A 21,470-nucleotide genomic window follows, 5' to 3' on the forward strand; every position below is an offset into this window, starting at 1 on the left:
TTAACACACTTAAAATGCTAATCATCACTCTCAAGTTTGCACTGGAGGCAAATTTGCTCACTCCTACCGGATTCGGAGAACCAAGGGCAGAAACAAGTGGATGCGAGTGTGTGTGTGTGTGTGTGTGTGTGTGTGTAGGCGCGAAAGCAGTTCACTCGGGTCCAGACAGCCCTAACTCCAGTTACACCCCTTTCCCTCCTCGGGGCTTAGGCTTCCGTATGACCAGGGGATCGCTCCCTAGGGGAACCGAGCAGCTTTCCCAGCGCTGTCCCCCTTTAACCAGAATCGCAGGCTTTGCATCACGGACCACTCGCCTCCCAGTTGTGCTCACGCTGGACAAACCACACTTATGCAAATAGGTGAAAGACACGGACTGTTAGAGCCTGAAGGAATAGAGGATTCTACCCCATAACTGCAGTTACCTGCTTCCCATATTCGGGTTTGCACACAACGCGCCCATCCCAGCGGGAAACGGTGCAACTTTAACAAGCGAGCGCTCGCTGAAGACCCACGTTTATGAAAACTCCACAGATTTCAACAAACGAGAAAAGAAAGAGAAGCAGGGACACAGAGCAAGAATCTCAGGCCCCAAAGTGAAGGCAGCAACAAGTCCTGGATGCCGTCATCCCTTACGCATCAAAGGCCCAAATGGCAGCAAAGAAAAAAAAAAGAATAAAATTTAAATCCATTCACAACAAACTAGTCCGACACAAACCAAACGAGCCTGTCGGTTTCAAAACCACCAAGTCCAAGCCAGGTCCCTCCCTTGCCTTCAGTGTCCCAGTTACTTGCTAAGCGTGTTTGCTGGGCGGCTGCACCGACACCAAGTTTAAAGTCCGCAGCCCGGGAGCGCGAGGAGTCGTCGGGGAGACGCGGGGTGCACCCCGGCGCTCCCGTGCCCCGGACCCGGCTTCGGGGTCACCTCGAGCCCCCCACCCCTGCAAGCCCTTCTCGCGCTCCCACCCAGACCCAGGTAACCCGAGGCCACCTACGTGTCACTTGGGCGGGTCCGGGCCGCGGACGCGGCACAAAGCGCGGGCCCCGGGGCGCACCGACCTGGCCGGGGAGGGGGACGGAAGGGCCGGCGGCCCGGGCGGCTGCGGCAACTTCCCTCCCGGGGCGCGGGCGACTGGCTGGTGGCGGAGGCCGGGAGAGCCTCGCCTCCTGCAGGCCGGCTCGCGGCGCGCACGCCCACCCACAGCCGACACCGGCGAGCGCGCGCGCGCGCACACTTGCACCCGCTCGCACACTCGCACGCGCAGCCACAAAGCCTGTCTGCCCCGGGACGGCGCGAGCCGAGCGCGCCGAGCGGCTGCGCAGGCGACGCGGCGGCCCCTGGCTCCGCGCCCAGGGGGCGCCGTCCCCCGCCCCCCGCGCCCCGCGCCCGCCCCGCCCCGCGCCCGCCCCTTTACCTGCGCCCGCCGCTGCCCCCCGCCCCCCGGGCTGGCCTCCCGCCGCGCGGTCGCTCCCCGCGGCCGGCGCCCGGCCCTCCGCCCGCCCCCTCGACGGCCGCCCCCTGCGCCCCCTGCGCCCCCACCCCGCCCCCGGGAAGCCGGAGCCGCGCTCCGCCGCCGACGCGGGAGACGCAGCCCAGGCAGCGCCGGCCGCCGCTCGGGCCGCCAGTCCGCGCTTTGGCGCGCTGGCCGGGGCGGCGGGGTGGCCCGGAGCCGGCGCGGCCGCCAGCCTCCGTCCTCCCCGCTCCTTCTCGGCCCGCACCGCTGCTCCCTCCCCCTGGCTCGTTCCGTCGCGGGGAGCGACGCCCCCCGGAGCCCCCCGCAGCCCGCGCGAGCCCCCCGCGGCGGGAGACCCGCGGGCTCGGATGCTCAGCCCCCCCCCCCCCCGCGCTCACCTAGCGCCCGCCGGCTCGCCGCGCTGGGTGGGCTCCCCCAGACGGTGCCTTTTCCTCCTGTCGCTCTGCTCTTCCCACTCGGAGAGCTCGGGGAAGCATCGCGGGCCCGCACCCCCTGCAGGAGGGCCTCTCCCGCAGTCAGCGGCCAAGCTCGGCGCGGACCCCGGCTTCCCCCCGCACGGCCCGAGCTGGAGGTGCTCGCGCGTCCGCGTCTGCAGCCCGAAGCCGGCGTGCCGCGCGCCCCCAGCTCCCCAGGCGCAGGGCTGCAGCCGCTCTTCCGCTTTCCCAGGGCAACTCTGCAAGTGCCAACTCTCGGCGTCCGGAGGGTAATCAAGGGCGGGGAATGCACACCTGGAGGTGTGGGCGGGCGCGGCGCCGCGGGACCCCGGGAAGGTGGCCGCCGCCGAGGTTCGCGCGGGCCCTGCACGGCCGCCGGTCGGTCGGGGGCTTTCCGGCCGCGCCACCTCTCCCCCACCTCCCGCTTCCCACCCCCGGCTTCCCAGGATTTCCGGACTCGGGGCACTTCTCTGCCGCTCGCTGCGCTGCCAAAGCCGCCACGCATCCCAGGCAGCTGCCGGGCAGGAGGGGAAGCTGGGCGAGCCCTTGCCGGGGGCACCCGGGAGGCCCGGGGAGCGGTGCGGCAGGGGGACCCGCGACCCGGGCGGGGGGGACCGCCCCGGGGTTGGGGGGGGGGCACGCGGCGATCCTGGGCTGCTCGGAAGGGAGAGGTCCCTTTAAACCGCAGTGGGCGGGGAGGGGAAGACTTCTTGTAAGGGATGGAAACTTTTCCAGCTACCGGTTAGGGACGCGTTGGTAAGAGAACGCGCGACCCTCTCCGCCCGGCGCTGCTTAGAACTTTGCGTTGGCCTCTGGTTTCTACGGGATGCTCAGGGCTGAGACCGGTCTGCTAGCCAATTACTGTCTGAAGCGGTTTCTTTTTGTAAATAATCTTTCAAATCCCTCTCGTTGGTTTTTTTTTTTTTTTTTTTTTTTTTTTTTTTTTTTAAGTAATCTCTACATCCGATGTGAAGCTGGAACCTACCTACAGCCCCGGAGATGGAGACCCAGGCTCTAGGGACAGAGCCAGCCAAGCGCCTCCCTTTTCAAGAAATCAACTTGAAGCGATTCCACTTTCCCTCCTTTCCTACCAAATTATGATTTATTTTTACAATAATCTACTTAGAATGTGAAAAAAAATAGAAATGTTGATGCAGGCACAGCGCCTATTATATTCACGTACGCTACGGAGATGCATGTGCATATGCTTATCTCAAATACTGAGAGGTGTTCACCTTAAACTCTAAAAAAAAGTTGGACAAATAGGAAAATATCCACCGTAAAGTCTAATACAAAGTACATACTGATGAGAAGAGTACATGCTGAAAGGGTTTTGTTTTCAACCACAGCTCTACCCAACTCGAAAATCACTTAGCTAATTTTCCTGTCTCTTTGTTACACACTCTTTATTTCCTGCTAGGTTTCCTAATGCCAGAAATTGAATATCTAGCGAAAAGAACATTTTATATTTTTATTTAAAATAAAGTATTATCTTAATTTTATTAGTAAACATTATTAGATTATTTAATTTAAAAGTCATTTCTGTGTTTAGCCCTTACTCATAAGTCAGAAGCAAAGTGTCAATGAGTTTCTTGCCTACTACTCCCCTTGAATATTTTCGAATATATTGATTTTATCTCTTCCCATCTTAAGGAATATGGCTGCTTGTGCTTTGATTATACCTTAACTGCCTTAATATATAACCACCTACTCTGTGGTCCTCACATCAAATGGGGAGTTCTGTTCACCCAAGACATATGTATGCATATGTAGTTCTAAGTTATTTGCTGTACAACACTTTATTTCCTCCTTAGCTGGTCTACTGTGGCCTAAAATGAAATGTAGAACAAAATTCAAGGTCAGCCTGGACAGACCTGTCTTTCTGACAAGTGTGGACCTGTCTGCATGAGACTGCTCTGCAGCCAGCTTTAGGACAATAATTTGCAAGTCAAGTGTAGGTTGGATGCCCAGCGTAAAAGGAGAGAGAAAATGAAATCTAAAACAGAATTCAGTTCACCAAAACTAGTACTTTGCTCCAAATGAGCCAGTTTCCTCCTCTGTAAAATGGGATAGTAATACCAGGATAGTCTATTTTATTGGGTTCTGAATTGTCTTTATCAAAGTAAGTAATATCCTTAAACAGGCTTCTTAAAACACTGAAGTGGATAATGTTTCAATAGAGATGCAAGATACCGTGATATGCTTTCTTCAATTGTTTTTACCTGCCTGTGGCCTTCTTGCCATTCAGGCTCTTTTGTTTCCTGGATAGTCATCCAAATGCTTTCTGCCCTAACCCTTCTCTCTTATCCGCTGCCAAGCAGTGTTTCTCTAGATTTGTTTCTTCTAATGACTTCAGCAGAGCCGAAGACTCAAAAGACAGCTAGTGCTGTCAAATATGAGAAAAAAAATATTTTCAGCAAAATGAAGAGAATTCTAAGGAGGAATATTTCAAATATAGTTTATATTATTATCTGAAAGGATACTATAGACTTTGTTAGATTGCGGATGTTATCCAGAGAGTGGTCCAAGAGCTATAATTTATGAAGCATTTAGGATAGAAAAATTGGCTGTCACTACATTAGGTTCTATCATTTGTTCAGAAGGGTTTGCTGGTCATGCCAGTTCTCTGCCTCCCCATGTTCCCTTCTGTCTGGCACAAAGCCTTTGAAATTTTCTACAAGAGAGTAATCAAAACTATCAACAGAAAGATTTGTTGGAAACTTTCCCTCTAGTCTGTTAATGTAGAGACTGATTCAGAAAATATATTTTGGTGAAACAATACCCTCAGAGAAAACAGCATGCCTGGGAAAGTTTTTCAGGTGCCTCCGGGGCACAGGTTTCTTCCTTCTTAAAATGGGGCATTTGTGCCTCTCTGGTGGTTTTCCCTTGGCTAGAAAGAAATCATTCTCCTTAGGAAACCTTTCTATTTTAAAAGGCCAGCAGCAGAGGTGGGTGAGGCAGCCCAATTTAGTTAAAACAAAAAAATAGAAAACAAAACAAAACAAAATGCTCTTGAGGGTAGAAGTGCATAAGGAGACTCCAGGAATGGGGAGGAGACATTGGGATTGTGTGCCCAGCAGCCTAGTGTGAGGGCTACCTTGCAATGAAATGAAAACCCTCAATGTGGTGCCTCTGTGCTCACCTGCTTCTCACCACACATTTCTGCACAAATAATCTAGGTAGTGTGAAGCAATCAAGGCCTAGCAATTGCTTTCCCGTGGTCTTCCTCACCCAAGTAAAAAAGGCTTTGCTAGAAAACAAAAGGAGAAGAAAAAAGCAAATGAAGAAGAAAAAAAAACATGTGTTACATGTATAATTTTAGAGCTAGCAATAGACCTTTATACAAAGAAGTCATAGAAAGGGTCATAAAACAAAAATAAAAAGAGGTAAATTGCTAAAAAAAATACATAGTGGAGGAAAAAATAAGACTATGAATGAGACTATAATTATAGTTTCAGTAGAATTTTTTTAATTCTAAGAGAATAGTATAGTAATACATCCTTTCTGAACATTAAAAACTTAGTGAAAATAAATATTTCTTACCAAATATAAATTATAAAAACTATTGATTCAAAAAATTTAAAACATGAATATATTTATAACCATTAAATAAACTGAATTCCCATTTCTAAATCTACCTATAAGAAAGCTCAAAGATTTAGTGAGAAAGGTTTATGAAATCTTCATAGACACTCTCTATTTCAAATGGTTCAAAGATAAGAAGGAAAGCATCTCGATGATTTTATGAGCTAATAAAATCTTAATACTAAAATCAGAAAAAAATGTAGAAAGGAAAATTATTAGCCAATCTCAAAAGGCATTAAAAAATGTTATTCTTAAATACAATGTTATTCAACCCAGTTCAGCATGGGTTTTAAAAATATATACTTCATAAGCACATCAGTTTGACACCATAATATAAGGACGATTTAATATTAGAAAATACAAAGGAATTTGCCATTCATTTATTTTTTTTTAAATCCTAGCAAACTAGGAAAGGAAGAAATGTCCTAAATACAATAAAGAGTTGCTACCAATAACCTATTTCTAGAAACATTATTCTTAATCTTAATTCATTAAACATTAAGGACAGCTTTACCATCTTTACCATTTCTACTCAGCATTGTACTGAAGCCCCTTGCCAATAACACACACACACACACACACAAATGAGAAGCTATAAGGGTCAAAAAAAACAAGAAAATATGATTTATTGATGATGTAGTTATCTGCTAAGAAATTCAAGCAAATCTAATGAATTAATAGAACAAATAAGAGAGCTTAGCAGCATTGTTGAATAAAAGGTCAATATACAAAGAAGCCATAGCCCATTAGATATTATAAATTCTTAAAGGTCTCATTCATAGTAGCAACCAATCTTAGAACTTGAATAAAAACTCATAGTATCTGTGGTGAAAATTATAAAGCCTTATTGAAATACAGAGAAAAGCCTAAATAAATGGAGAGATACATCATGTTCATGGATGAGAAGATTCCATGACCCCAAAACAATTTACTCCAAATTATAATATAGGATCTTTCATAGACCCTGACAAAGTGATTCCAAAATTCATGAGGAATTAGAAGAGGCCAAGAATGACCAAGACAATTCTGGAGAAGCATAGGGAGGGAAAATTTTCCCTTTTGATATCAAAAGCTTCATATTGTAAGAATGTGGTATTGGTACAGTGATTGGTCTATAATCTAATGAACAAAAAAAGCAGGTTCCAAAACAGAACCGCATAGACCTGCAAGGTCTATTATGTCATTCAATAATCTAGTGAAAGAAAATAGTAGGTTCAGAAACAGAACCATACATACAAATGACAGATAAGTCAATGCAAATTAATCAAAGATGATCTGTTTAATTAATGGTGCTGAGATAATTAGCACTCTCTTTTCTATATTTTTAAAAATGAGATCCCTACCTCACACTGTAAACAAAAGTACGTTCTTAATGATCTTACTAGCAAGGCAAAACCTCCAGATTTTCAGAATATCTTCATCATTTCAGGGTAGAGAAGAAGTCCTTACACAAAGCACAAAAACTACAAACCATAAACAGATGTCTTTTCTTTCAAAAAAATTTGATTCCAATATGCTGGATCCTGTGAGTTCTGGTAGTCGATATGACGTCTGCTTCAAGCCCTGCAAAGGGTATTCCAAGGGATATGAACAGCCCTGGGCCGCCCTGGGCAGAAGTAGGGCAGAGGGTTTTCCTAAGTCAGGCGTATTTTGTCATCTCTGTTGTTTTGACTTCATAGCCCTTACACCTTGTAGAGAGCAAGGTAAAAGCAGCAGTACTAGTGGTACAGGAGGCTCTGAAACATTTTTGGGTGTAGACCACTTTGACAACCTAATCAGAGCCATGAAACTGCTCTACAAATAAATGTGGAGCATACATATTGTAGCAGAGGCCTCTGACTACAGTAATATCCCTTCTTGCCTTCTTGGGCACCAGCTAGACTAGATTTCCCAGCCTCTCTTATAGGTAGCTGAGGCCACATAGCTCAGTTCTCCCCAGTAGAATCTGAGCATAAGTGACTTCTGGCAAGTCTGGGACTATCTATAAAATTCCCTCACAAGTGCTTCCTTATGGTCTTTGTCCCTTTTGGTTGACTGGGATGTTGTGATGCCCACACCAACCTTGGAGCCATGGGTTGAAGATGACGAAGTCCTGACACCTTAGTGTCCGTATGGAGGAGAGCCTATCTACTGATATGAACACCCTCTCTGGACTTTTACCTGAAAAAGAAATTTCTTGTTCTTCGAACCAATAAATGTGAGCAATCTATCAGTTAACTTGGCTTAACTAATTTATATACTCACACACATTTTGGCTGTATTCTCAGCTGATCAGTGACCTCTGTGGATTGACCTGAGAAAAGAAGAAATTCTGATGTACTGCCTTCTGGAGTGGGCATTCTCCAATAGTGGGCAAGTTAGAGATGTTACACCTGTGCCCAAACTCTGCTTGATGAAGCACTGATTACATTGTACCGAATGCCTCTGCCAACATATACTCTGCCAGAAGCAGAGACACGGTAAATTCCAAAGGTCTAAAAAAAAAGGACATGCTTGGAAGATGAATGAGTGACATCAAGAACAAACTCCTGATATACCCCAAAATATGGATTAATCTCAAAAACATGCTGAACAAAAGAAGACACACATAAGACAGAATCATATTGTATGCTTTCATTTCTGTGAAGTTCTAGAACAAGCCAAATTCCTCTATAATGTTAGAAACAGAACAATGATTGCCTTGGGAATAGAGATTGAGTGAATTCCTGGGGTGAAGGAAATGTCCTATATCTTGCTTTGGGTGGTGGTAACATGGGTGTATATAATTGCCCAGACTCATTGAACCGAACATTTAAGATCATTGTAATTTATTGTTTGTAGATTATGCCTAAATGCTATATTTTTACATGTATGTGAAATGATTTGAATCTATCCACACAATAATATTCCTAAAACAAACATGGAATAATGCTCAGCCATCACATCCTCTGGGAGCTACTGTTGTGATTAGACACATATAGGCACTACGACACCTGAGAGCAGAAAGCAATTATGCTCCCGTGTAAAACCAAGACACATAACAAACATGTCCTAAGAAAAATTAACTTTATAATAAGTCAGTAGATTACTCCTATGTATAAAGCCTGTGATATTATCTTAATTCTGTGTAACCATGGAATATATTTCTATAATTAATAGTGTATAGTTTCTTCTGCCCTTAGTGGGATATGCTAATTATATGACAGGACCACATTTTAAGATTTTTATTCAATGTTTTCTTCTCTGTGCTCATTGCCCAGGAAGGTGTGCAGAACAGAGAACAAAAGAGCCAAAAATCTTTGCAGAGAGTCTAAGCTCTTAGGATAAAAAGATTTATAGGCATAGAGTGATATGTATAGGCCTGAAAGAAAAACAGTTCTCTTGGAGAAGGAGAGTGACAGAGAAAGGTTTGTGTATCCCAAGAATAGAAGGCACCTCTGCCCTTCTTCCTAGCAAATTTTCCAAGCAACACCCTTGAAAAGAAAAGACTTCAAGATGTGTTCAGGTAGATAAGATCTAGAACAGCTTAGTAACAGATGCTTATGTCTCACAGGTGACACAGCAACAGGGGACTTTGGACAAAGGAAGTCTTAGAGGCAAGCTCTAAAACCAAATGGGCCTTAGGTAGATGAGTCCCTGCAACACACTGACATTATACAAAACTCTGGAAGGATAACTGAGCTGGATACATGTGTATAGTTCATTCCCTAAGAATGGAAGAAAACTCCAAAAGAACTGAGCTCATGCTTACCTGGCAACCCTGAAGAATGGGAGATCAAGAGTAAGAATTTAATCTGAAATATAGGAAAATACTTCTTGAATATCTAAGTTCATTGATTGAGATTCACATCCACTATATCAGGTTGTTGGCGGTGCCAGAACAAAATAGTATATAGTGTTTGTGGCTTAAACAACAATAACGTGTTGTTACACTGATCTGGAGGTTAGAAGTTCAAGATCAAGGTGTTGGTATGGTTGTTTCTTTGAGGTCTCCCTCCTAAGCTTGCTGATGATAGTTTTTTCCATATGTCTTCACTTGGTCTCCCCGTAGTCTGTGCGTGTCTGTGTCCTAATCCCTTTATGAGGACACTGGCCTTTTTGGGCCAGAACCCACCCATATGAACCTCATTTTACCTGAGTTATCTTTTTAAAGGCCCTATCTCCAAATATAGTCACATTCTGCAGGGTTGGTACTTCAACATATAAATTTTGGGGAGACACAATTCTGCCCACAACACCAACTAAGGCTGGAGCCCTTATTCATAACTGCTAAGAATCCTTGGCCACCTCATGTGGGCACCATGGAAAGATTACAAACCTTAGAATAGGAACCAATTTAATATAAGATGTGGCCACAACCTTGGGAGGATTACTATGCAGACAAGAGGTAACCTCGCAGGAGTCACTGCTAGTTTGCACCATGCAGATGGACTATAAGGAGTTTGAAACAGTAACACAGAACACTTTAAAACTCCTGAGACAGTGCAGTATGATCAGAAGAAAAGGCCATTGAGCCTTGATAGAATTTGCTGATGAAGCTGACTTATCTCTAATTCCCAAGAAAAGATCTAGAACAATATCTATGAAAAGTTATCTTTAAAACCCATTTCTTGGGGTAACTGGGTGACGGGGCACAGGGGAGGGCACTTGATGGGATGAGCACTGGGTGTTACACTATAGTTGGCAAATTGAATTCAAATTAAAAAAATGTAAGAAAAATAAAAATAAAAGAAAGAAAGCCATGAGCAAGGGGGAAATAGAAGCACGAAACAAGACAAGAGTAATAGGCAGTTGCCAGATCATTATGCTACTCTTGTAGGCTGGTAAGAATTTCAGTCTTTATTCTAAATAAATGAGAACCATTCAAATATTTTTTTAAAAAAATAAATAAATAATAAGGCCCATTTCTGAGACTTTAAGTTTCTGAAAGGTTAACAACAATAACTATAACTGGACTTTGTCCCAGAACAAGATCAGGACTGACTTGTAGAAACTTAGACCTGACCCATTAGGGATAGGTTTTGGCAAGTGTAAATCACACTCAGCATCATAATCTATTCCAAGATGAAGTTGAATGAACATGATCCTCCTCCTTCCATAATTCTTCTGACTGATAAAGGAGAGGGAAGAAGTAGAATTTCCACACTTCTCCACAAGCAGGAATGCTGAGCCAGCCTTTGTCAACAGCACAGTGGACACATGAATGAAGGGGCCACCATGGCAGAGAGAGAGGCTATAGACTCCCACATACCAAAGCTGACTTTTCTGGTGCTGCTCCTAAATGTCCAAAATGCCAGCTACGGAGACCTCCTCCAAGCCCAAGTATGGACATAAGCATGGACCAACTCAGAGCTCCTAGTACAGACCATTTCTTGAGGACACCAACTGGCAACTTAGTGGCAAGTTGACTAGGTTGAGCCTCTTCCAAGCTAGAAGGGCTGTGGAATATTCCAAGGAATAAACATCTATATGGCCATTGCCATTCCTGCCCTTGGGGCCTCAGCTAGCATCGCTATCCAGAACTTATGGAATGCCTGAACCACAGGCTCGGAGTCCCACACAACATTCAACCAAGGCATTTAGTTTACAGTGAAGAAGGTGCATCAAGGGTCTTGCCAGAAGCTTCCTGTGAAGGGATGAAGAAGCTGCTGAAGAACACAGCTGAAGTACGAACTTGGAGACAGGACTCTGCAAGGATGGAGAACTCTCTCAGGATGCAGTCTCTGCATTGGAGCAGAGAACTTAATGTGATGCTTTATCACCAGCAGGAGAAACACACAGGTTCCTGAAATTAGAGGGCACACAAAGTGACCCCACTTACCATCACTGTCAATGACCCACTGTGGGACTTTGTGCTTCCCTCTATACAATTCTGGGATCTCCAGCGTGGAAGAGGTTCTGTACTCTCACCAGGCTAAGGATCTGAGTCCCACCATGAGTTACGTTACCAAGACTGGTGGACATATTAGCTGAGGATGAGGGGATTTAGAAGGTACAAGGGGGAGGAGCCAGAGGAGTGGAGGAGCAGCTGGGTACCAGTTGTGGCCCTAAGGCAAACTGTAGTGATAACAGTTCTAGCCAGCCCCCCTCATCTCCCTCTTCAGGAAAAGAGGCCCACCCAATACCTGGAGGTGCTGCTACCTCAAGTCTGCAGAAGAGAACCCACGCAGAGCAGGTGCTCTACAGCACGAGTGAAGACGTGCCATCCAGATTTGCTTCAAGACAGAACTCACTGACCAGTTGCAAAGATAATCTGAGGCTTGTAGCACTTCCAGCATCCTCTGTGGCTTTTGAGATGAGGCCACATTCTTCCTACGACATCCCCTTCAGCCAACCAAGAAGCAAAGTGTTAATCAAGAGTATGCTCGTCTCACAGTGGGCCATGGCCAATGACTGAGCAAGGAGGTGATACAAGTCCCAATGTGGATCTTCTCTAATGGACCGGCTTTGGTCCCAAGACCCATGTAAGGCCTGCAAAAACTTTGTTGGTTCTGTATCATGGTCTGATGGCTCCCCTTGCCCTATCCTGCTTCTCCACCTTTTCTTTTCATAGATGTTCCTCCCCAGCAAACTCTTTGCACTCCCAGCTCAGCCCCAGCAACTACTTCCCAGAGAACTCAGCCTGTAACAAGTATATTTCAGAGTTACTGTCTTTTTAAAATTAAGTTACTACTGATCTTTAAAAAATTGTCATGTAATAGTCACTTTGTTGAGATTTTAAAATTGCTTAGACTGGAATTGTGAGGGTATTTACCCCTTTGTTTATCCTAGTACTATAAATTAATATTTTATTTTTGTTAATGATTTGCTTTGCGGGGCACCTGGGTGGCTCAGTGGTTGAGCATCTGCCCTTGGCTATCAGGTTGTGATCCTGGGGTCCTGGGATCGAGTCCCATATCAGGCTCCCTAAGGAGAGCCTGCTTCTCCCTCTGCTTATATCTCTGCCTCTCTCTCTGTGTCTCTCATGAATAAATAAAAACTTTTTTTAGAAAATGATTTGCTTTGCTAAAGCTTTCTTTTTTTTTTTTTCTTTACTTTTCATTTAAAAAAAAGATCCAGGATCTATTTATCAATGCTTTCATTTTCTGCTAAGTATCTCATTAAGTATTTTGTTTACAGTGAAATCCTTCCTACTGACTTCCTTCGGTTAATTTTATAATTCTCTTTAGTTTCTAGTGCTGAATGCTTAATGTATTTATTTTATTCTTTTCTTTTAATAATAATTTTTAAATGCTCCCAAATTGGTACAATACTCAGTCACTTGAACTAATTTTTACATTTCTCATCAAGGCTTTAAGGGTGGTATATGCTGTAGTCTTTGCATATCTTTGAATGTTTTCTGTTCCCTCCCCAAAAAGAAAAAAAACTACATTATAACCTCGAAACCCCTTCATATCTACAAAAATAGATTTTTATGCAATAGGTTTACAAATAGGTTTTCAAACTTTTATAAAATAAGTTCAGGAAAGTTTTCTTCTACTACATACATAGTTAATTGTGTTTTTGCTGCTGCTGCTTCTTTTTTTTTTTTTTTTTTTTTTTTTTTTGTCTCCTTCTCCCTATCCATACACTGGCTCTTTGTTCTCTATTCTCCATTCACTTGCTCTCTTATCATTTTTATCTCTTTGCCTTTTCTCCCTGCATCCTAGGAGAGCTTATAATGTGTGAAATTCATGTTATTGATTCCATTATCCACAGCATTTTTTCTCTTTAATCACTCCAATATAAATTTTATTTACATTGAATTTTAAATTTTCTTGCATATCTCTCTTGTCTTCCATCTTCTTTTTCATCTTACCTAATCATCTTTGGGAAAACAAACAAACAAAAAACTCTCACTGTTAACATTTTATATCAACCTGCCCTTCTCATAACCCACCAGTTTCCATTTCAGAGAGAGAGAGAAAGAGAGAATGCCCATGCAGGGGCAGAGGGAGAGGGAGAAACAGACTCTCTGCTGAGCAGGGAGCCCAATGCGGGGCTCAATCCCAGGACTCTGGGATTATGACCAGAGTTGAAGGCAAATGCTTCACCGACTGAGCCACCCAGGTGCCCCCCATTCCCATTTCTTAAAAACTCATCTTTTTACACTCTGTCACATGTATGCCTAACTCAGTATCTAACACTTAGTAAATACTTGTTGGATTAAGTTTAAGTAAATGAATGAACCTTGAACTGTAGGTCAAGTTCCAAAGCAAAGGGGGAAATAATACACTAACAAAATTGGCAGTTCACTCAAGTAAAAAATGAAATGTCATTAATTTCTACTTCCAGTTTTATTCAAAATGAGTTTTTAAGGTACAGTAAGAGAATTATCCAATATTTAATTTCAACCTATTTGGAAGCGATAACTGATCATCTAGATTGTATCTAGCTTATGTAACTGGGCACCTCTTTTTTAAAAATTGCCTTGAAGAAAACTTTATTTCTGAGATGTTGAAATCTGCCCACCCTCTTGTACTCTACAAATATATTTGCGGCTCCTTCTTTTTGTGTTCTCTCTCCAAAAAAAGTCTGAATTTGAAACATTAACAGTGGAACAGTTTAAAAAAAAAAAACTCTTCTGGTAATATTAACCAGCCACAAATGGCCAGGGTAAACTTCCTTCATGAAAGCTTCTTGCCTAGGAGTGGGACTGGGTCATTATGTCTGCACAATAACCGCCCCTGCAAACAACATATGAATGCCAGATGGTTGGAACTGTTCCATTAAGAAACTGATGTTTTCATTGTTTGGAATTTGATTTTGTAGCTTTCTCCATATAGTGATTTGATTGCAGCATTTAGAAGCCTTGAGAGCTTTCCCATAAATTATTCCACCCCTTGAATATGAAACTAGGGGAGGCTTATTAGCCTGTTTTTCCATTAGTATGTCATTCCCACTTTCTTACTCAGATGTGGATAATTTAGGCAGGATTCATAAAACGAAAATGTGGGTTTTGTGCTTTGGTTGTTCTCTTCAAGGAACGTGCTACTGAATAATGCTTCCCTCACTTTGTTCCTTGAATATTTATAAGTGAATATTCATTAAAAAATTAAATAATAATAGCAAACAAAGCTCTTACTGTGTACTTCCATGGCTCTCACATTACTTTTGCAGTTTTAACTATCCTATACATTTTATACATATTAACTCATATAAGTACCACATCAGCTCTGTGAAGTCAATATTATTATTATTTCCATATTATAGATGAAGAAATTAGGGAAAAGCGAAGTCAAGTAACTTACCTAAGGTCAAAAAGGCAGTGGTAGAAGTAAGATGTCAACCTAGGGGAAAAAGTCTGAGTCTGTGCTCTGAACCACTTCACCCCACATCACATCATTTAAGTCGTAACTAATCTAGCTTGTTCCAAGAGAACAGTGACAAAACTAGATTCCTTGCTCCATATTTAGTCTTCACTAATGTAAACAGGCTCTTGTTATGATTGTGGCATATGTCTTATCTATTGCAAACCTTAGAGAATATGCCAGGGTGTATAACAACCTATCAACAGGACCAGTCAAACTATATTTGGAGAGATCTATTATTCTGTTTATGAAATAAAGGAGGTTTTCTTTCCTGAAATCCCTTACATATTACTCTTGCTGTGAATGCTCCAGTCTTGATATTCCCCATTACCTTAAGGTAGGTCATGATTTTTTTAAGCCATTCATTTGCATTAGAAATAAAGCGCAGCATGAAGTTACAGAAAATGCAAATGGACTATAAAACCAAAACTACAAGGAGTTACAATTGCAAAATGGCAATTACTGTGATACAAGTCATGATCAGTAGGTCCTGGTGAGAAAGCATATGCCTCCCCTCAAGGTGAAAGGACATGGACATGACAACGACAAACGTTTGGAGTATGGCACTGTAAGAGGAAACCAAGGTACACTACAGGGAAACCAAGTAGTTCAAAGGGCTTTAGGAAAATATCCTTGCTCACAGGCAAGTATTTAAAAATCATCCTAAGACTAGTTCTGATTCATCAATGCCATAGGAAAATGGATGCAGTAGTAGACATCTGTCCTCATTTTGTTGCCTTTACATCCATGCTCCCTTCTGCTAACAACACCTTGATATACATTTCTACTGTTTTGTGTTGACTTAACCTTTTCCTCTGATGTGGTCCCGGCCATTGAAAGAATTCAATTCCATAGTCACATTGATCAATTCAGAGATGAGCCAATGATCCTCTCAGAGCCAATGATGTACAATCTTGGGTACTTTTGCTTGAGCTGATGAGAAAGGAATATATTCTCCTTTCCTGCTACAATTGGAGCTGTGAGACTGAATACCTAAAATGTCAGAGGCCACCACGAATGAGAACTTGCCAAAAGGGTAAGCCAACACTCAGAAAAGTAGCATACAGGGACAGAGAGGGAGTGAGATAATATCCTGCAGACATCATTTGAACCCCTGGATCATTTGAACTTTGTACCTACAGTCTGTCCCTCGATGTTTTAACTTACATAAGCCAAAAAAGTCTAATCTGTATTTAAGCTTTTTGAGCTGCCCAAGGAGTTCTGACAGAAGGAAAGCACTAAGGGTCCCGGGCCCCTTTGGAGAGTTTGCTTTGTGTTCCTTTGTGCGGGGAAACAATGGAGCCCTTGAAGAAGGCTCTGGAGAAAAACAAAAAGGTTGGGATTTAAGGATATCCCTGAGCAGAGCTAATCTTTCAGGGCATTAAAAGAGAGGGTCTAGATTGCCCTTCCTAGAAAGGCAAAGAAAATGTTCTGTACTTTCACACAGAATCCTTGGGGATAAAGTTGAAAAGAAAACAATTTCAAAAGGTAGTAACTAAAAAGTTTCATTTATGTTATTGTGACAGATTTCAGAGACTTACCTTTTAGCCAGTAACGCACAAAGATGCTTTGTGCCTTAGGGAAAGGCACTGACCTGAGTTTCTCTACTTTCCACAAAATGTGTTCCCTATATAGGGATTAGCCTGGTGTGGCAGGCGACCAGTGGTCACCAGAAACCCTCAACTTTTCTTATTCCCAGGAGTGGCATTTTAGCTGGGTACAGGGATGTTCAGCTAGAGTCTCTGCTTCCAAGCCAACTTTGCGGTCAGTTACAATCATGTGATTGGTTCACACTAACGGAGGTGGAAGAGTGTGCGTGGGAGAGATGTGTGCAATTTCTACATCATTTGCTTTAAAGGACCTTGCTTGCTCTCCATCTTCTAGCTTGATTCGATTTCAAACAATCAGCAAGGACAACACCCTAGGGACCAGAGAACCAACAGGATGAAAGAAACAGTGTCTTTGAATCACTAACTGAAGAGAGGAGAGCTGCCCCACCGACCGGGGCCACTCAGCACTAGACTGTCACGTGACAGGGAAACAGTTCTGTTATTGAAGCTCCTATATTTTGGATTCTCTTTTTTTATATAGCAGCTTAACCTCTACTCGAATATTTCTATTTTCTGAATCTTACTGTTTTCTCTTCCACTCTTTCATAACAGATCATTTCCAATCCATAATGTTTCCTCAATCACACTCCATCTGGCCAGGATCTTTGATCTTCAAGCTTCACCAACTAATGCAGCCATCACCTTAGTGCTTTGTCCTCTTACAACAAAGCTGAAACTTTTATCAAACAATATTGAGAAAATATCTCTGCTTAAATATGAAGAAGGAAGCCCATCAAGTATGAGAACTTCATTTTGGTTCATTTCTTGGACTTGACTGCTTAGATGTTATCAGGGGTAAGTCAGTGTCATTTGGGTTCATCAGGAGGATGGCACTCACTCTGCTAACAATTCTCCCAAATATTTCGGAACAGGACACCATATCTCTCCCTATAATCTTTAATATTTATTTATTTATTTATTTATTTATTTATTTATGAGAGAGTATTGTGTGTCTGTGTACAAGCTGGCAGAGCAGCAAGCAGAGGGAGAGGGAGAAGCAGGCTCCCAGCTAAGCAAGGAGCTGGATGTAATGACTTGAGTGGAAGGTAGATGCTTAACCAACTGAGCCACCCAGCACCCCTTTCCCATGCATTTTAAGTGCATCAAGAAGAGGGGGGAAAATGAAAGTTGAGAAATTTTTTCCCATAAAATATCTGACACTTTTCTATTTTCTCACCTTTGGAAGTGTGTGTGGTTTGATGATTAAGAACCCAATCATTTTCCCCCAAAAGTCAGAGGCTACGATTGTCATAATCACACCTCAGTCCAGGTGCAGTCTGCAGCTGTGAGAGATCTCGTGAAGACGGAGCTGGATCTCTGGGAGCAGCAGGTTGGTAGATACTCTAAAGCACACCTTTAATGTGACTGAGTTGTTGTCACAATGTCTGCTCCTGCTGTGTCTTCTTGCTTTTCCTACAATCAACTAAATTCATCACCCTTGATGATAAGTCTTTTATTTAAGTAAAATGTTTTCTGCTTCTTTGTAACTTTAAGTTGATGATGTTCCCTGAACATCATCATTTCTTCTGTTCTTCCTGCCACTGCCTGATTCTCACCCTATTTCACTTGAATTATTGAGAGTGAGAATCCGATTGGCCCAGCTAATCCCTATTTGGACAAATTTTTTGTTTCAGGCCTCCTTATAGGACTGGCTACCTTTGGGTTAGATAACCTCTGTCCTTCCTGACAACTAAAATGTAGTGAGATAAAGGGGAGGCTCCTAACCTGTAAAATACACCTGGCTTTCCCCCTTCATTTGTGGGGCATAATATAGACAGAACAGTTTTTCTTAGATAGGGCTATGGAAGTGGCAAGCACTGTGATTAACCATTATACTACAGTAATGAATATAAAGTCCACTAAACTTGAGCCCTTCATACAGAGTGGCCAATTCTGGAGTGTATTTCCAGATTTCATGTGGTGAGGACAGCTCAAATAAATAAAATGGATAATTCTGTGTAGCAGGCTTCTAAAGTAGAGTGGAGTCAAAAATTTTGCTACAAAAAAAAAATTTTTGCTACATGAAAAGACAACTTACTGGGTGGGAGAAGATATTTGCAAATGACATATCTAATAAAGGGTTAGTATCTAAAATATATAAACAACCAATACAATTCAACACACACACACAAAATATAATCCAATTAAAAATGGGCAGCAGACACGAACAGACCTTTCTCCAAAGAAAACATACAGGTGGGCAGGAGACATGTGAAAAGGTGCTCAACATCACTCATCATCAGGGACACACAAATCAAACCCAGAATGAGATGTCACCTCACACCCGTCAGAATAGCTAAAATCAAAACCTCAAGAAACACTAACTGTTGGTGAAGATGTAGAGAAAAAGGGACCCTCCTGCACTGTTGGTGGGAATGCAAACTGGTGCGGCCACCGTAGAAGAAAGTATAGAAGTTCCCCCCAAACTTACAATTAGAACTACCCTATGATACAGTAATTGCACTAAGATATTCACTCCAAGATTACAAAAACACTAATTTGAAGGGATATATACACCCCTATGTTTATTGCAGCATTATTTACAAAACCAAATTTGGAAGCAGCCTAAGCATCCCCTGATAGATGCATGGATAGAGATATGGTAGATATAGATATAGGGACGCCTGGGTGGCTCAGCGGTTGGGCATCTGCCTTTGGCTCAGGGCGAGATGCCAGAGTTCTAGGATCGAGTCCCACATCGGGCTTCCTGCATGAAGCCTGCTTCTCCCCCTGCCTATGTCTCTTCCTTTCTCTCTCTCTCTCTCTCTCTCTCCCTCTCTCTCTCTCTCTTACTCCCTCTCATGAATAAATAAAATCTTTTAAAAAAAAGATAGATATAGATATAGATAAAGATACATAGGTATATATAATGGACTATTACTCAGCCATAACAAAGAATGAAATCTTGTCATTTACAATAACATGAATGGAACTAGAAAGTATAATGCTAAGCAAGTCAGTCAGAGAAAGAGAAATATCATACGATTTCACTCATGTGTGGAATTTAAGAAATAAAGCAAATAAAGGAAAAGAAAGAGAGACAAATCAAAAAACAGACTCTGGACTATAGAGAACAAACTGATGGGCACCAGAGGGGAGGTCAGTGGGGGGATGGGTGAAATAGGTGAAGGGGATTAAGAAGACACTATCTTGATGAGCACTGGGCAATACATGGAAGTGGTGAATTGCTATATCATATACCTGAAACTAATACAATGCTGTATGTTAACTATACCAGAATTAATTTTTTTAAAGATTTATTTATTTATTTATTTATTTATTTATTTATTTATTTATGATAGAGAGAGAGAGAGAGAGAGACAGAGAGGCAGAGAAACAGGCAGAGGGAGAAGCAGGCTCCATTCCGGGAGCCTGACGGGGGACTTGAGCCCGGGACTCCAGGATCCCGCCCTGAGCCAAAGGCAGGCGCCAAACTGCTGAGCCACCCAGGGATCCCCTGGAATTAATTTTTTAAACTCTGCTAAATAAAGTTTCCACCACAAAACTACATGGGGGTAGGGGTAGGGGGATAGCTCTGTATATCCGTAAAACCTCACTCATGCTTAGTCACCATGGTAACTCCTTCCTGCTACCCAGCAGCAACTACATTTCTTAAAAAGATTTTTATTTATTCATGAGAGACACACACATACACACACAGAGAGAGAGAGAGAGAGGCAGAGACACAGGCAGAGAGAGAAGCAGGCTCCATGCAGGAAGCCCGATGTGGGACTCGATTCCGGGACTCCAGGATCACGCCCTGGGCCGAAGGGAGCCACCCAGGCATCCCAGCAACTATATTTTTAACCAGATGTCAATGTCCCTGGGATCCCATGAACAAAGATTAGGTGAATAGGCAAACTGAGGATCAGTCAGTCACCAGAGAGCAAACCACAGAATGTTGAAAGCATACCTGGAGTACCCTGTGTACCTCGTTTTACCTGAACTTCGCTTGGGGCAAGTAATAAAGTAAACTGGGTGGGGTTTGGGCACCCAAGAATTCACTAAAAGGGCAGTTCTGAGGGCATTCTTCAGGTCTGCTTCTATCTTGAAAAGATGAAACTTTTCTAGCCCAGGCCAGCCAATTCCCTTCATCCAGGATCCCTACATTTACCTGCCCTACCCAAGGAGGGAAGTGGAGGGCAAAGAACTACCTAAGGACAGTAAACACGATCCAACAAGATCATTAACAAAACCCATGTGGCTATTGCTCATCAGTCTAACCCTCTTCATAATAAATGGAGAGTGAAAAATAACTAAATAAAAGAAAAGAAACTGCCACCCAAAAGAAGAGTGGCAAAAAGATTTTTCTTTTGAAAAATCAGAGAAAATGGCCTCGGGTAACAATAGTAATGGTGAAAACTAAACAGAACTTAAAAAAAAAAAGTTCTAATTGATATCTTCAATGAGATGTAAAGGAGAATGCACAGATGAAATGAAAACAGACTACTGTTCAATTGCATTAGAAAGTAGCAAGTATGGGGGGTGCTGGGTGGCTCAGTCAGTTGGGTGTCTACCTTCAGCTCAGGTCATGATCCCGGAGTCCTGAGATTGAGCTTCATGTCGGCCTCCCTGCTCAGTGGGGAGTCTGCTTGAGGTTCTCTCTTTCCTTCTCACCCTGTCCCCCCCCCCCACTGGGGCGTTCTCATTCTCTCTCTCTCTCTCTCTCAAATAACTAAATAAATCTTTTTTTAAAATGGTAATTCAGGTTGGCAGCTGAAAATAAAGAAATTCCATGTGCACACTTTCTAAAGAGAGACACTAACAAGTGGGGACAGACTTACTGATATAATAAAAGATGTCACAATGGCCCCTAGCCATTAACAGCACCCTTTTCCCCAACCCCAGGACATAATAGGTGAAAGTAGAAGGGTGAGGATTTTCAGAGAGTTGACATAAATGACTATATGTGATTCTCACTGATGATATGTACTATCTGGTGAAACCGCTATTAAGCAGTGAACATAATAGAAGCAGCAGGGACAGATAACCTGTTGCACCTGATTCAGTCCAGTATATTAAATGGAACCTGAGAAATGTCAAGTAAGTAGGAGGCTATCAGTGAAGAATACCATTCATTGTCAAGTCCAAAGGCTCTCT

General features: G+C 43.0%; 1 protein-coding gene and 2 long non-coding RNA genes across 5 annotated transcripts in view; 1 reads left to right on the plus strand and 2 right to left on the minus strand.

Moving 5' to 3' along the window:
• Positions 1-2,231, minus strand: part of LPAR1 (lysophosphatidic acid receptor 1) — a 132,649-nt gene extending 130,418 nt beyond the window's left edge. The window contains exon 1 of one of the 3 annotated variants that reach the window (XM_072842321.1): positions 1,850-2,231. The gene's annotated coding sequence lies outside the window, so the exon portion shown is untranslated. Of the gene's footprint in view, positions 1-992; positions 1,200-1,849 lie in introns of those variants that run through there. The other 2 variants (XM_072842322.1, XM_072842320.1) reach the window with 2 other exon arrangements.
• On the plus strand, positions 1,609-3,558 carry LOC140641865 (uncharacterized). The gene is made up of 2 exons (XR_012038478.1): positions 1,609-2,175; positions 2,858-3,558. It is a non-coding gene; the product is annotated as an uncharacterized lncRNA (long non-coding RNA).
• Positions 3,559-5,661: 2,103 nt separating this feature from the next.
• On the minus strand, positions 5,662-9,963 carry LOC140641866 (uncharacterized). Its single transcript, XR_012038479.1, has 2 exons — positions 7,553-9,963; positions 5,662-7,054 (listed from the first exon to the last, which is right to left on the minus strand). It is a non-coding gene; the product is annotated as an uncharacterized lncRNA (long non-coding RNA).
• Between the last annotated feature and the right edge of the window lie 11,507 nt (positions 9,964-21,470).

Source organism: Canis lupus, chromosome 10 (genome assembly GCF_048164855.1).
Source record: "Canis lupus baileyi chromosome 10, mCanLup2.hap1, whole genome shotgun sequence".
In the NCBI taxonomy this organism is placed as follows: domain Eukaryota; kingdom Metazoa; phylum Chordata; class Mammalia; order Carnivora; family Canidae; genus Canis; species Canis lupus.